At 37.9% G+C, this 14,087-nt stretch overlaps 1 long non-coding RNA gene across 1 annotated transcript; it reads left to right on the plus strand.

Annotated features, from left to right (window-relative positions):
• The first annotated feature begins 905 nt into the window (after positions 1-905).
• Positions 906-8,955, plus strand: LOC126821784 (uncharacterized). Its single transcript, XR_007680494.2, has 4 exons — positions 906-1,062; positions 4,753-4,870; positions 7,866-7,993; positions 8,708-8,955. It is a non-coding gene; the product is annotated as an uncharacterized LOC126821784 (long non-coding RNA).
• The last annotated feature ends 5,132 nt before the right edge of the window (positions 8,956-14,087 follow it).

Raw genomic sequence — 14,087 nt, forward strand, 5'->3', positions numbered from 1 at the left:
TGGAGCCCCGTTTTAACTCGAATGATATTGTTACGCAGTTGAGTTAGGTATTGGTTGTTAATCGGGCTATTGACCAGTCATAATTTGGAACAGAAATTTGCTTTCGTTACAGCAGTGTTTGAGTGGGATTAGGTCTAATCAAACGAAACACTGCGAGAAGTATGCTGGGATGCTGACATGTTCCTTCTCCGGAATATAGTGTATTTCGCAAGCAATTAATGTGACAAGATAAGATTTAATGTACCATTACATACAAAGTTTACAGTTTTACGCAATAGTAAATCATCAAACTGTGTTTCAGAAAAATTTGATTGGTTAGCAGGCAAATCTGGTGGTCTTTTGTAAAGACGCCTATAAATATACTAAGCAACCTGGCAATAATTTTGTTCGAGAGGTGAGGTGGGGTCTACCGTATAAGCCAGACGTTTGCTGTTAGATGCCCCGAGTCCTCGTGTTGCACTTCCAAGAGTGAACTATTGTGCTAGTTATAGAGATCTCATTTGATATTCACATGTTATTTGTTATTATAGTATAGCATATCAGTATTCCATCTGATAATTGCTCACCCAATTTCCTACGGATATTAAGGGATTAAACTAGTATGGATATAATAACGGTTGATTACATCTTCTATTAAATTATCTCTGCTTGAAAAGTCACCGACGAAAGTTCATGTCAAACTGATTTAAAATGCCATCGTGGCTCTTGTACAACCAATAAACAAATCAATTACCAAGATAGCTTTGCATAGGTTTATTTTTTAAAACAATAAACGGAAATCGGTTAGGTAGTGTTTTTACATATTTATTTCATGTATGTATGACTGTTTCCCGGCAACATCCGTTCTCTCTTTAAACTCTTCTATAAATTCAATGGATCATTATCATAATACAAGACAGGGAAAACGAGTCTACTTTCCTATTAAATACGGACATCATATCAAAATTTGCCAAATATAATTTACTACTTGAGCAAGTGGCACTAAACTAGCTTCAAATCGAAAAGTGGTCTATTTTACAAAGATGAAGGCATTGAGTGTATTCGGATTTATCTGCATTTTGGGTGAGTAAATTTAAAGGAGCTAAATCGCTAATATTTTGGGCCTAGAAATTGGCACAAATGGGTCGCAACACATAATAATGTAATATGAATTTATATAAACTGTTTTACATTCAATCGTTTCCGTTTTACTGTGAATAGTCATCAGTTATGTTCGGCGAAATACGCTAGAAGTCTCAACCGAAAGACAGTTTCTAGCGTCTGGTTATTCCAGTCAACACCGATAGTAGCCTATATATTGCGCATGCTCTCCAAATAAGAATATGGCATCACCGTTTGACATGACTTGTGGAATATGTCTAGCCCCATTCTTTGAGCACCTTGTTACAAATGGCACTGAAACGCATTATGGTAGGCCTACACGATTCGTGTACCAATGGTAAAATGTTTATTTTGTCTTAAATATTGGATATCAGAAGCCCATCTTTTCCAGGTAAGACCACAACACCAATGCTGATTTAAATTGCAAAAAAATTCGTGTTTTCAATGTCGACGATTTTGGATGATCTTGAGTTACGGACTTATAGCTACTTTAAATGTTAACGTATTAATACTTTTTTGATTATTAGTAAAAAGATAGTTTTAAAAAATGGTTTAAAGGGGAAGGCCAACGATTTTCAACAAGGTTTCCACAAATCTTAAATATATATTCATATATAATCCTCTCTGTAAAACAAGTAAAAATGTTTTTATAAGCGAGAAATTAATTTTTATTCAAACCGAAAGTGACGTAGTTGGTTCAACACGCTCACTGGTCTATATAGTAAGCATACAGATTTGGCATAAGTTTACAGCTGTATTTTGTTCACGTGTCGTCCTTTGGCCAAAAATCTGATCAAATGGGCTGTTTATTAGGATATTATAAACACGAATTTATGGGGTTTTTTATAGTTTAGTACACAAAGCCGTTGCGGAAATTCACTCATGGCTAATTGTTTACATCACGTGGTTGTTTGACAGCTTGCAAGTGACATGTATTTCGTCTGCTTCGATGTTTTTGTGCTTGCTGACAGTGTTTTGCAAGATAAACAGACCAAAATTATGGGCACGTGAGACATATAATATAGTGTATTTGGCGCATAATGTCGACGTGAACGACTGTTCCTATTTTTCTTTCATTTCCTCTTCAGAATGACTGGGCTCGAATCTGTACGGCATTACAGTAGACTGCAATAGGAGAGATATCTTATATTCGGATACGTTGGTGTCTGACGTTGACATACTTTAGAAATTTATATATTTATGTGAAGATATAATATGTGCCACAAGTCCGTTGAAATAAATATAAACACTGTCAGCAGACCCAGCACGCACAAAATCATTCAAGCTGACGAAATATCTCTCGTTTGCCGCGTGTAGTGTGAATTGGTCCACAACGTAGTATGAGTGAATGTACACGTCAGATTTGTGTATTAAACGTTAAAAAAACCTAATTCCATATTTATAATATCCAAATAAACAGTCCCTCTGGTCGGATTCTCATACAAACGACGACGCGTGAACAAAATACAGTAGCAAACTTATGCCGAATCTGTATGCTTACTATAGAGAACAGTGAACGTGTTGAACCAACTACATCACTTCCAGTTTTAAAAAAAAATAATTTCTAGCTTACAAAACCCTTTTTGCTTGTGTTACAGAGGAGATTATTTTTCAATATATATATTAAAAATTTTTGGAAACCTTGTTGAAAATCGTTGGTCTTCCCCTTTAACGGTCTAATTTACTGCATCAACCGGGATAATGAAGACGGTCCCAGACATACGAACAAGTATAAAATTGGTTTGCAAGGGCAGTGGTATTTATGGTGGCTTATTTATATTTTTGGAGGGGTGTATCATTAAATTAGCAACGTTAGCAACGGAAGTTATCTAGTAAGGTGATATATAAGTTACGAAAACATTCCAAAAGACATATTCATTCAAATCAAGAAAATAAACATCACTAATTTGAATATCAAAATAATAACCTTAGGCCATGCAGGCTAATTATAGAAACATCCTAGCACTGGTCTGTAGTTGTATTGTTCACGAGCGTACGACAACCTCTTCAAAACCAATCGAAATTAAATATATATAGGCTATATACATGGATTTTAACAAGCCAACAGTGAGGCTGATGTCCCCCGTCGAAAGCCCAAACATAAATAAATGTCACATATTGATTAATTGCACATTTATCTTTTTCAAATGTATTGAGCAATCAAACTGATTATCTATACTTGGTCTAAGCATAAAATGTTCACGATCAAACTCGGTCAAGGTTTTGAAGTACCTGGTAGTGAAACTTTACACTAAGTTTCATCACTCTCTATCAGTTAGAATCAAAGTTATCTTGCCCCAAAGCATCGACCAGTGAAATTACTTAGCCCTGCTTAGCTTTAACGGGAAATGTTAATCATTGAACTCAGTCAAGACATTCGCCTAATGAACATCTACACCATTTTGGAACATTCTACCTCAATTAGAGGGACATTTATTATGTTCCAAAGTCTTGACCATTCAAATTGCTTATCGCTCTGCTTATCCCGAGCAGAAAATGCCCATTATTGAACTTAATCAAGGCATTGATACACCAAGTTTCATCACTCTCGCTTAATTATAACTAAAGTTACCGTATCACCAAGCATCAACCAATCAAATTGCTTCTCTGCTTACTCGGGGCAGAAAATGCTCATCTTCGATTCGAACTCTATCAAAGCATGCACCTAATGAACGCATACACCAAGTTTGAACATTCTACCTCAATTAGAAGTTATTGTGTTCCAAAGTCTCGACCAATCGAATTGCTTATCGCTCCGCTTACTCTGAGCAGAAAAAGCTCATTATTGAACTTAGTCAAGGTATGGATATAATGAAACTATACACCAAGTTTCATCACTCTCAGTAAAGTTATCGAGTCCCAAAGCATCAGCCAATCAAATTTCTTATTTCTGCTTACCCTAAGTAGAAAATGATTATCTTCGAACTCCATCAAGGCATTCACCTAATAAATGAAATGAAATGGGGTTTAACGTCCTACTGTTCTGCTCCTATACTGGGCTAATGAAGACGGGCATACGCCATACAGTCTGCTATGAGGGAAATTTTGCCCGGGCAGCGGCACTATCGCCTACTCTTATATCGAATTCCAACTGCCAAGGGATCTTTTACGTGCATTCCAATGTATACACGGGACCTCGGTTTTTCGTCTCATCCGAAGGACTAGACAGCTGGTCGGACGGACAGACGGCAGAAACTCATTTTAATAGTCCTCTACTTTCTTCGAAAGGCGGGTGAAAAATATTTTAAAGTAATTAAGTCTTTAACTCAATATCATCCACAGTCTTCCACATTGCAAACACGACTTATTGATGAATTTAAATCAACATTGATGTTGTTATCTTAACGTGAAAATAACCAGACGCCAAAGACTGCCATTCAGTTTGGACTCTTCGCGTATTTCGCCGAACATAACTGATTAGAAATTACAGTAAAAACAGAAAAGATTGAATGTAAATCAATTTATATTCATATTACATTATATGCGTTGCTACCTATTTGTGTCCATTTCTAGGTGCCAAAGAATAGGGATTTAGCGGGCGGGGCGGCTATGGAACTAGCTCTGTGTAGGGGGATAATGTATCTTTAAAAACTATAAATTCATTATGTATATTTTAAAAAAATAATTTATTTATTTTCTGTTCAAATGCAGGTTACACCCTAGCCAATTCCTTTACACGCTGTCCTCACGAAGAAGATGGACCGTCTAGAGCTTTCCATGCATGTAATGCTCCTGTTCTTGCAGCTGTAACTAATCGGGAGTTATGCCCGTACGTAATCGTAACAATTTATTGTCAAGATAAGTTTCAGTTTATTTAATAATGTCAAATTTCAAATAATTTTCATCGGGTATTATAAAACGCAAAGCACCCTCCCTAGGCAGGGATATACCATTAATACACAAGGATATGTATAATATATAGTTACATGCCCTGCCATACTTTTATCAGTTTAAGAACAATTTGTTGACTTTTCTTAGAGGAAGCAATGCGATTTTTAGACTGATCATACGTTAGTTCTCATCGATGGTTTAATGGTTTGTGGTGGAGCGTGGATTTGAATCAAGGCCCATAGGAAAAACTCGGAGCTTGAGTTATTTATTATTTAATGAAAAAATCTTCGCCACGCTACACACACATTCTTGGCTGTTGGAATTGGGATTTGTTGGGGTTTTTTATTTTAAGTAAGACACAAAAAAGACTAAAATTATTATTTAAAAAAAAAATTCGGCTCGCACCGAGGTATCTGTCATTCCTTTGGGTACCATGTCAAAATATGCTTAAACAATGTCACATATTGCGTTATTTGGATGTGCTTTGAAAAATCAGTAGAAATTGTCAGTAGGAACTGATTTATTGGGGTTTATATTTAGTATACGCCCACATTTTCATGACATCCGTTCATGTTTTTGTGAACACTGTCACAATTTTTATCCCATTTTCATGAAACTCAAAATATATGTCGTAAAGATCTCGGATAGGTTCGATTTTGGCACGTAGATTATTGCCACTGGTTGTACGAAAATCATCTACACAGCTTATATACACCGTAGAGGTTACATTTTTGATTCGATTTAGATAAATCGAGGGTATGAGCCCTATCGATTTTGCCTATTCTCTACCCGTCTCTTGGCAACGGCCTGTTTATTTTTAATCTGCTGATATCCATTTCCATTTCGAATAATTTGTACTCAAATTGGTTATTCAAAAATGCAAAATTCAAATATCCGGGTTTCATAAGCGTGTTGTAAAACGAGCTTAGTGTATGAAATGTTTGATTGCAATGCCAGCTACAATTTCGTGTCGGTCTTGGGAAGTTGTCGCAACCGCAGTTCTTATTCGGCAAGGGAATTGGCTAGGATAGCCCTGGTCTGATCCCCACAAATTATGTTCCTTACCATGCGGCGATCGAACGAGTGAGCTCGAAAGTTAATTTCTCACAAAAAGAAAAAATGTATAATTTGTTATCTAAATAATATTTGGCACCAGAAACGGTCAAACAATAAAACATGGTAGTAAATAATGTGATCTGGGTTCTTATAAGTCGTGGGGTGACACCTGTCGTGTTGACATAGAACGTGTGACTAGTCATTCGGGTGGGACGAAAACAAAATCGAGATCACATGTACATACTGGTAGTTCACTTTAACAAGAGCATCGCTACCGCTGCAATATACGTCTACATTCCTGCTTTGGTTGATATGGTACTTTTTAAAATGAAGAGCATGAAATATGAAATGGCTGCAATGACTATAATATGGCAAGAGGCAAAGAAAGCTGGGCGTTGGTTTGTTTTGTCAAATTTACAGACTAAATATTAACAAAAAAGCGGGTGTGACACCGAACCGGGGGATCGGGGCATGCACCAAAATCAATAGTTGATGTCTTTGCGGTATAAGGAATAAATATGCAAAGTTCCATTCAGAAATGCAGTCTGTAGACGATAAACACAAAAAATTGTCGTGGCTCTGTCCCTGGAGATTGGATATGGAACAATATAAATAAAAAGTGAAAAAGTGGGTGTGGCATCGCCCCGGGGATGGGGGTGGGGTGTCATGCACCAAAATCAATAGTTGTCGTACTTCGGATAAGGAATAAGTATACCAAGTTCCATGATAATCCATTCAGAATTTTGGCCTTCAGACGCTTAACACAAAAATAGGCGTGGTTGTGCCCCTGGGGTCGACACATACACCGAAATCAATAGTTGCCGCCTTTAGGCTATAACGCATTGAAGATGATCCATTCAGAACTGCGACGAGTATACGATAAACAAAAAAATTGGGCGTGGCCCTGCCCCTAGGAGTTGGGACATGCATCAAAATCAAGTTCTAAGACAATGCATTAACAATTGTGGCCTGTAGGCAACACAGAGACACACAAAAAAGATGGCTGTGGCTCAGCCCCTGGGGGTAGGGCATTCACCAAAACAATAGAGATCATCATTAGGGTATAAGAATGGGTATGCAAAGTTTCAAAACGTTCTGTTAAGAATTGCGACCTGAAGGCGGCACAAAGACACACACTAAAAATGGGCGTGGCTCTGTCTCAGGGGGTCGGGCATGTACCAAAAATAATAGCGGTCATACTTAGGGCATGCTCCAAAAATAATAGCGGTCATCGTTAGGGAATAAGTATGAAAATTTTTCAAGACGATCCATTAAAAATTGCGGCCTGGGGATTGGATATGCACCACAAACATTGGGGTGATCCTCAGGGTATACGGAATAAGTATGCAAAGTTTCAAGATGATCCTTTAAGAAATGAATCCTGTAGATGACAAACAAATACAAATAATGTGCGTGGCTCTGTCCCTAGGGGTCGGGCATGTCCCAAAAACAATACGTATCATCCTCCGGGTACAAGGAATAAGAATACAAAGTTTCAAGACAATCCATTAAGAATTGCACCCTGTCGCCGACCCACAGACACCCACAAACACACATAGACATGGGCGACGGTATAATTATAATACGTCCACATTATGAATGTGGACGTTTAAAATACAGTATGTCGTTCTTACCAGAAACTGAAAGTGTTAACACAACATTACACATGAATGCATTCCGCCATATTTCAGCATAAGCTGAGCTGGATACAGATGTAAAATTATTAACGGAAAACAGTCATTCTACTTAATAAATTAAACCACAGAACCACAGAATACTATCAAATTAATTCCACGATATGAACATTTATGGTGTAACGTCTTTCAATTCCTTGTATCCCCTTTTAATATAAATTTCATTCACTGTTAATTTTTTAGAGCGATGACTTCCGCCATTAGTTGTGTTGAACAGCTAGCAATTCACTGTCCCAGTTTCATGGAGGCCATCGGAATTCAAGAACTTCGCGGATTAGAAGGATTGGCTCGAACTTACTGCAAGTTTTAAGGTGACTATGCAAAATTTTCAATCTTTATAAATCAACAGTACCATAAAAACTAAAAATGTGGATGTTTAAAATTTCACTTTTGTAGAAATAATTATTCTACAAAATTCATGGGGGCTTGCGTCTTGGTTTGTGTGAGCCCTCGTACTATCTCTCTAAAAAGCATATTCCTGAAGCAACGACCGGGAGTTTTACAGCACATTGATTATGGCGGTGTATTAGATTCAAAATTCTAACATGTTATAGTCTAATTTCTAACTTCTATTCATGTAATTTCTAACAAGACGATGTTTAATCCAACTTCTTTATTTGTTCAGTGTAAATTTTAATTCTGTATCATCTTATTCTAATATTAACACGAAAATGTCCACTTCATTGTCGCTTTACATGTTTAGCATGAACGCCGAACAAATTTAGAATTTTGATACGTACTCTACCCTGCAATCATCATTATGACTCCGTTTGGTGTCACCACCATGTGCCCAATTTGGCGATTGAGCACGTCGGGACCTTCGTCAGGTTGAATGGTTTGGTCATGGACCTTATAATGTATTATAAGGACCATGGTTTGGCGGAGTGTTAAAATTGTAAACAACATCGAACGTGATACGGTTTGCAAATACTATTTCAAATATAAGCTAAACAGCATTACTTTGTTCATTTTTTAAGACAATTTAATATAACCTATTTTATTGTTTTTCGTTTTTTTTTCTTCAGATTCCAGGTGATGGTCAAATGTCAAGAGTTATTAGAGATATTATGAGAACTATACACCTCTCGGTCAACAATGACATTTGATATTAGATAGACGCACAGTATTGGTGTAAAATGTTGTTTTTTTTACAAAATAATTCACAGCTTCTGCTAATTTATCTTGTCTTTGCTTCACAATGACACATTTTATATGCCAACAATAATTACATCAACTTTAGTGCAAAACATTTAATAAATTCACTAACATGCTTTGTGTATTGTTTTGTTTTATAAGCATTTATAAAGGAAAATCTTGATAATCAGTGCAATACTCAGCTAATCCAGTAATGCAGGTAGAAATAACATGGACCCAAACCTGTAAAACTATCAAAAAAAAAAAAAAAAAAAAAAAAATAGGTAGACCCAACCAACGTAAAATAGTCCATGTGACAGACCTCGGATTTTGGAGTATCATTACCAATTTAATGAATAAATTCAGCCATAATTTTCAGGTTTTAGCCTGGTGCCGAAGTGTTCAAATTTGGTTAATGGACTTCCGGGTCACTTTTCTAAATGCCATTTTGGCGGCCATCTTTAAAAATGGCCGCCGTTATTTCATTGCAATTGAGCGCGACAGGGAAACCTTCATAACTCCTCAACAGGTTGACCTATTGATATGGAATATGGATCAAAATGTTCGCAATCAAATTATATGATACATGTTGGTGAATAATCATATATTTTCCAAATCAACAGATTATTCTGAAAAAAGCAACGTTTTTGGCATTTTTTTTTTCAAAATTTATTTTATAAGTTTATTACCAAATCATGTTTAGAGTAAATTTAGCCAAATTATGTATGTGGTCTTCTTAAGTTGTTCATTTGGCATAAATAAATACTCCCAGTGACCCTTTCTGTACAGATGCGGTGGCCGCAAACTCTTGAGTAGACTGTCAATTTAAAAAAAAAGTTGAACGTCGGCGAGGTAGGGTACCAACTTAGTGAACGTTTAGCTAGGTTTGTCACAATCGGAACGATATTTGAAGACCGGTTGTTTTTTTTGGCAAAATTTGTCACTGAAGACGATTTTGATACGTAACGTCATTTTACTGTTTGATATGCCTTGTAAAAATATAAGATACCATTTAAAGGGTTTTCGGTGACACTGAACTTAAATATACTATTCAAAAAAAGTAGGGGATATTTGATTTTTAAGTGTTATTAAAGTCACCTAATGAAACTGACGAAGAAACAAATGACAAAATGAAATGAAGTTCACATTCATCGATTTATTCCAAATGATCGTTAGACTAAGTTAGGCACAGACTGACCATTATAAGGGTAAAATGATACCCGGGGTCAAACAGCAAAGTTACCACAGCATCACAACCAAGTCAGTAACGGGTAAATCCTCCTCTGTTTGCCAAACAAGCATTGATCCGACGTGGCATACTCCTAATGAGACGTCTAAGGTCATTTTGGTCCAGATTGTCCCATTCCTGTTGCAACGCAGCAGCAAGTTCTTGGACATTGGCAGGACGTTGTTGACGTTGACGTAACCTCTGTCCAAGCATGTCCCAGACATGCTCGATGGGGGAGAGGTCGGGACTCGGTGCTGGCCAAGGTAATGTGGTGATGTTCTGTTGTTGGAGGTAATCTGTAACGATCCTGGCCCTGTGACATCTTGCGTTGTCATCCTGGAAGATGAAACGGCGGCCATGACGTCGTGCGAACGGCAGAACATGGACTGCCAAGATGTTGTCCCGGTAGTACTGGCCTGTAACACGCCCTGCAACAACATGTAAAGCCGTTCTTCCAGCAACAGTGATGCCTCCCCACACCATAACAGAACCACCCCCAAATCGATCATGTCTAATGACGTTAACGTCTTGGAAGCGCTCGTTTCGACGACGCCACACCCTCCTACGTCTGTCCAAAAAATCAACAGTGAACCTTGACTCATCTGAAAACATCACATTGCTCCAGCGTCGATTATCCCAGTGTTGACGATCCCTACACCAACGACGTCTTGCCTGAATGTGATGATCTCTCAAACAAGGGATCACGCGAGGACGTCGGGCGCGAAGGTGACCCCTATGCAGTCGATTCCGAATCGTCTGGCCACTCACTCTCACACCAGTGTCTGTTTGAAGACGAGCGCTGATCTGAATTGCTGTGATGACACGATTTCTCAAGGCCAAGGTACGGATAAATCGATCCTGGGCTTGAGTTGTCGCCCTTGGTCGACCTGAGCGTGGTCTGTCCTGTACAGATTGTGTATCACGGTATCTGGACCATAGCCTGCTTATGACAGACTGAGAAACATTCATCGTCCGCGCCACAACCGCCTGTGTTGTGCCGATCTGTAGCATGCCAAGGGCACGTAACCTTTCATTTTGGGTAAGCCGACGCATATCAAAATTTGTTTTCTGGTCACTAAAACAATTAAAATGATTTTTCCACCCTGGAATTCAATGCCACAATGACTGTAACATTCAAAGTCAGAGTCGTGCAAATCTTGAGTTGGACCCCCATGATGATCCGAAGCATCACCTGCATTCCATGCGGTAACTATTGGTGCGTTTCGGTGTCACATGTTACTGGAAATGTTTCTTCTGTTAGGTTCTATAGTGACTTTTTTCGTAGTCATTTGCATATTTTAGTATTATGCCCCCAAAATCAAATATTCCCTACTTTTTTTGAATAGTATACAACATCTAAAAAAAGAGTTTCCGAAATCCAAGTTGGCTAAAATCCAAAATGACGGCAAGATTTTCCCTAAAATGAACGATTTTTCAGATAATCATCATTTTTCTGTTTTGTATGGCTTGTAATATTTCCTTTATGAGGATTTCAGGTTCACTGAACTTAAATATTATCTCAAAAATAGATTTTGGATATCGTAGATGATTTTTTTAGAACAAAACGGGACAATCGTCAGTCTTTCTCTTGGCTTGGCTTATTATAAAAAAAGTAGAGTAGTTTTTTTAGAGGAGGATGGAATTAATTATACTAGATCTCACAGATCAGAAATCAAGATTGAATATTATTCCAGTAAAACGGTGTGGAATTTTAATATACCTTTGCAAATATATCTAGTTGTTAAGAATTTACCTATTCTGTTTGTTCACAAATGGGCCGAAATGGTGACTCAGTGAGTAAGGCTCAACGAGGTCCGGAATTCGATCCCTATGTTTGCCGAGAAAGTACCTCAGAATTTTCCAACGTGGTTTCCCCTTGACATCCTGCTGCAAGGAGGGCCTCGAAAGAAACTGTCCAGTCTTTCTGATGGCACCAAAAACCAAGTTCCCGTGTACACGTTAGCGTGCTTATAAAAGAACCCCTGGAAGTTGGAATTTGAAATAAGAGTAGGCCGTAACGCCACTGTCTGGGCAAGCTTTTCCTCATAGCACACTGCATGGCGAATAGCCATCTTCATTGATCTAGTTAGAACAGTAGGACGTTAACCCACATTGCATTTCATTTCTGGTCTAGAAATGGTAGCCTAATGTGATAGTAGTCAAATTGCAGAATAACCCTAAAAAAAATGCAAGAGAACGTTTGAATGCATTTTCTTATAGGCCTAGTATTTGGTCCAGAGAACAACATCAAATGTTGTCTGAAATTGAGCTACCGCAAAGGGTCTAAATATGATGTCAAACAAAATGGCCGCCATTGGACCAAAATCCTTTTTTTTCTGCTCATATTCTATCAAAGACTTCAAAGCTGTTGTTTAAGAAGGCTTAGGCGTAAGACAATGCTATTATAAAAGCAATATCTTAGTAATTCATCACTCTGTGAGTGTTGTGCAGTGTTTCCAAGTGACGTCATGGCGTTATAAGGGGTTGTTATGACGTCAAGACGAAAATTGTTCCTTTCTGATGATTTGTTAGCCATATATTTTGAAGTTGTAGATGGATGGATAGCAAAAGTGTAGACATTTGCTGCAATAGGCATGCCGACCACGATTTATGGACGGTCTAGAGTATATTATCATCAAAAAAGTCCCAGTCCGAAATCCGTGCCAAAATGGGTCAAATTGGCCAAAATTCAAAATGGCCGCCGGTTTTGACTGGAAAATGTCAATTTGTATCCAATAATATGATCGAGCTTGGTATCAAAATGTATCCTTTCGGGGTAGCTGAATCCATTTTCATACACATTTTGGTGAATAATTATACCGCGGAGTCAATATTGGGAAATAACTCTAGATGGCGGCCAGTTTTGGCGGGAAAATGCGAATTTTACAAAATGACCACATTTGGTGTCAAAATATACATTTTGGAGACAGCTGATTTCATTTTCTACTCATTTTGGTAATCAACTGGTTCTCCTCGGTCAAAATATTTGGAAATCCCATTGGAGATTTTGGGATTAAGAGAGGTCGAGTCTGCCTCAGATCTAATACTGTTGCATTCATCAAGCATTTACTAAATTTCATTTAGACTCTCTGGCCGACCATTGCTCATTGCGGAAGCAGCGTAGCAGGCAGCTCACTGTGTCCGATTTCGATCACCAACATCGACAGTGGAGCCAAGATGACCAAACCTATTGAAGCACACAGCGAATTTATTTCACAAAATGATTCAAATAATGCGACACAAATGGATCCCGATATACAGTGAACTATTTGATAATGAACTGCCTACCGCCATTCCGAAAATGACGGAAAGATAACGGGTATTGCAGGCCGACAATAATGAGCCGATTAAGATCCCTGACCTAAATTCAATATGTGACAAACGGGCGATACTGTATCCATCTGTTTCTCAAAATTTGAATCAGTTTGTGAATTAAATTAGCAACGTGCTTCAATAGGCATGATCAGCTTCCGCAGTAACCTGGGAGTGTCCCCAGTCGACATACCCATACGCCGCTTCCGCAGTGAGCTGGGCGACACTCCAAATGAAATTTAGTTGATACTCGATGAATGTCATTGTATTAGCTTTAAGGTAGGATTATCATTAACCTCCATTCCCTAATCTGTAATCTAAATCCCTAATTGGAATTTCTCCTATAGAGACACAGGGAATCAATTAATCACCAAAATATGTACAAAAATGGATTCAGCTACCTGGAAAACATATATTTTGACACCAAACTTGATCCTTATGTAAAATTCGGCCTTTCCCGCCAAAACTGTCCGCCATCTTAAATAACCCCCAATATTGACTCGGCGGTAACACTTATCACAAAAGTATTTATGTAAATGGATTCAGTTACCCCAAAAACGTATAATTTGATACCAAAATCGATCATATTATGATAATTGGGTGGAAATTGGAATTTACCAGCCCAAAACGGCGGCCATTTTGAATTTTGTCCAATTTGAACTATTTTGGCACCGATTTCGGACTGGAACATTTTTGGGCTATAATATAGGTCTAGGCCAACTATAAAAGGT

The sequence above is a fragment of the Patella vulgata genome, chromosome 5 (genome assembly GCF_932274485.2).
Source record: "Patella vulgata chromosome 5, xgPatVulg1.2, whole genome shotgun sequence".
Lineage (NCBI taxonomy): Eukaryota > Metazoa > Mollusca > Gastropoda > Patellidae > Patella > Patella vulgata.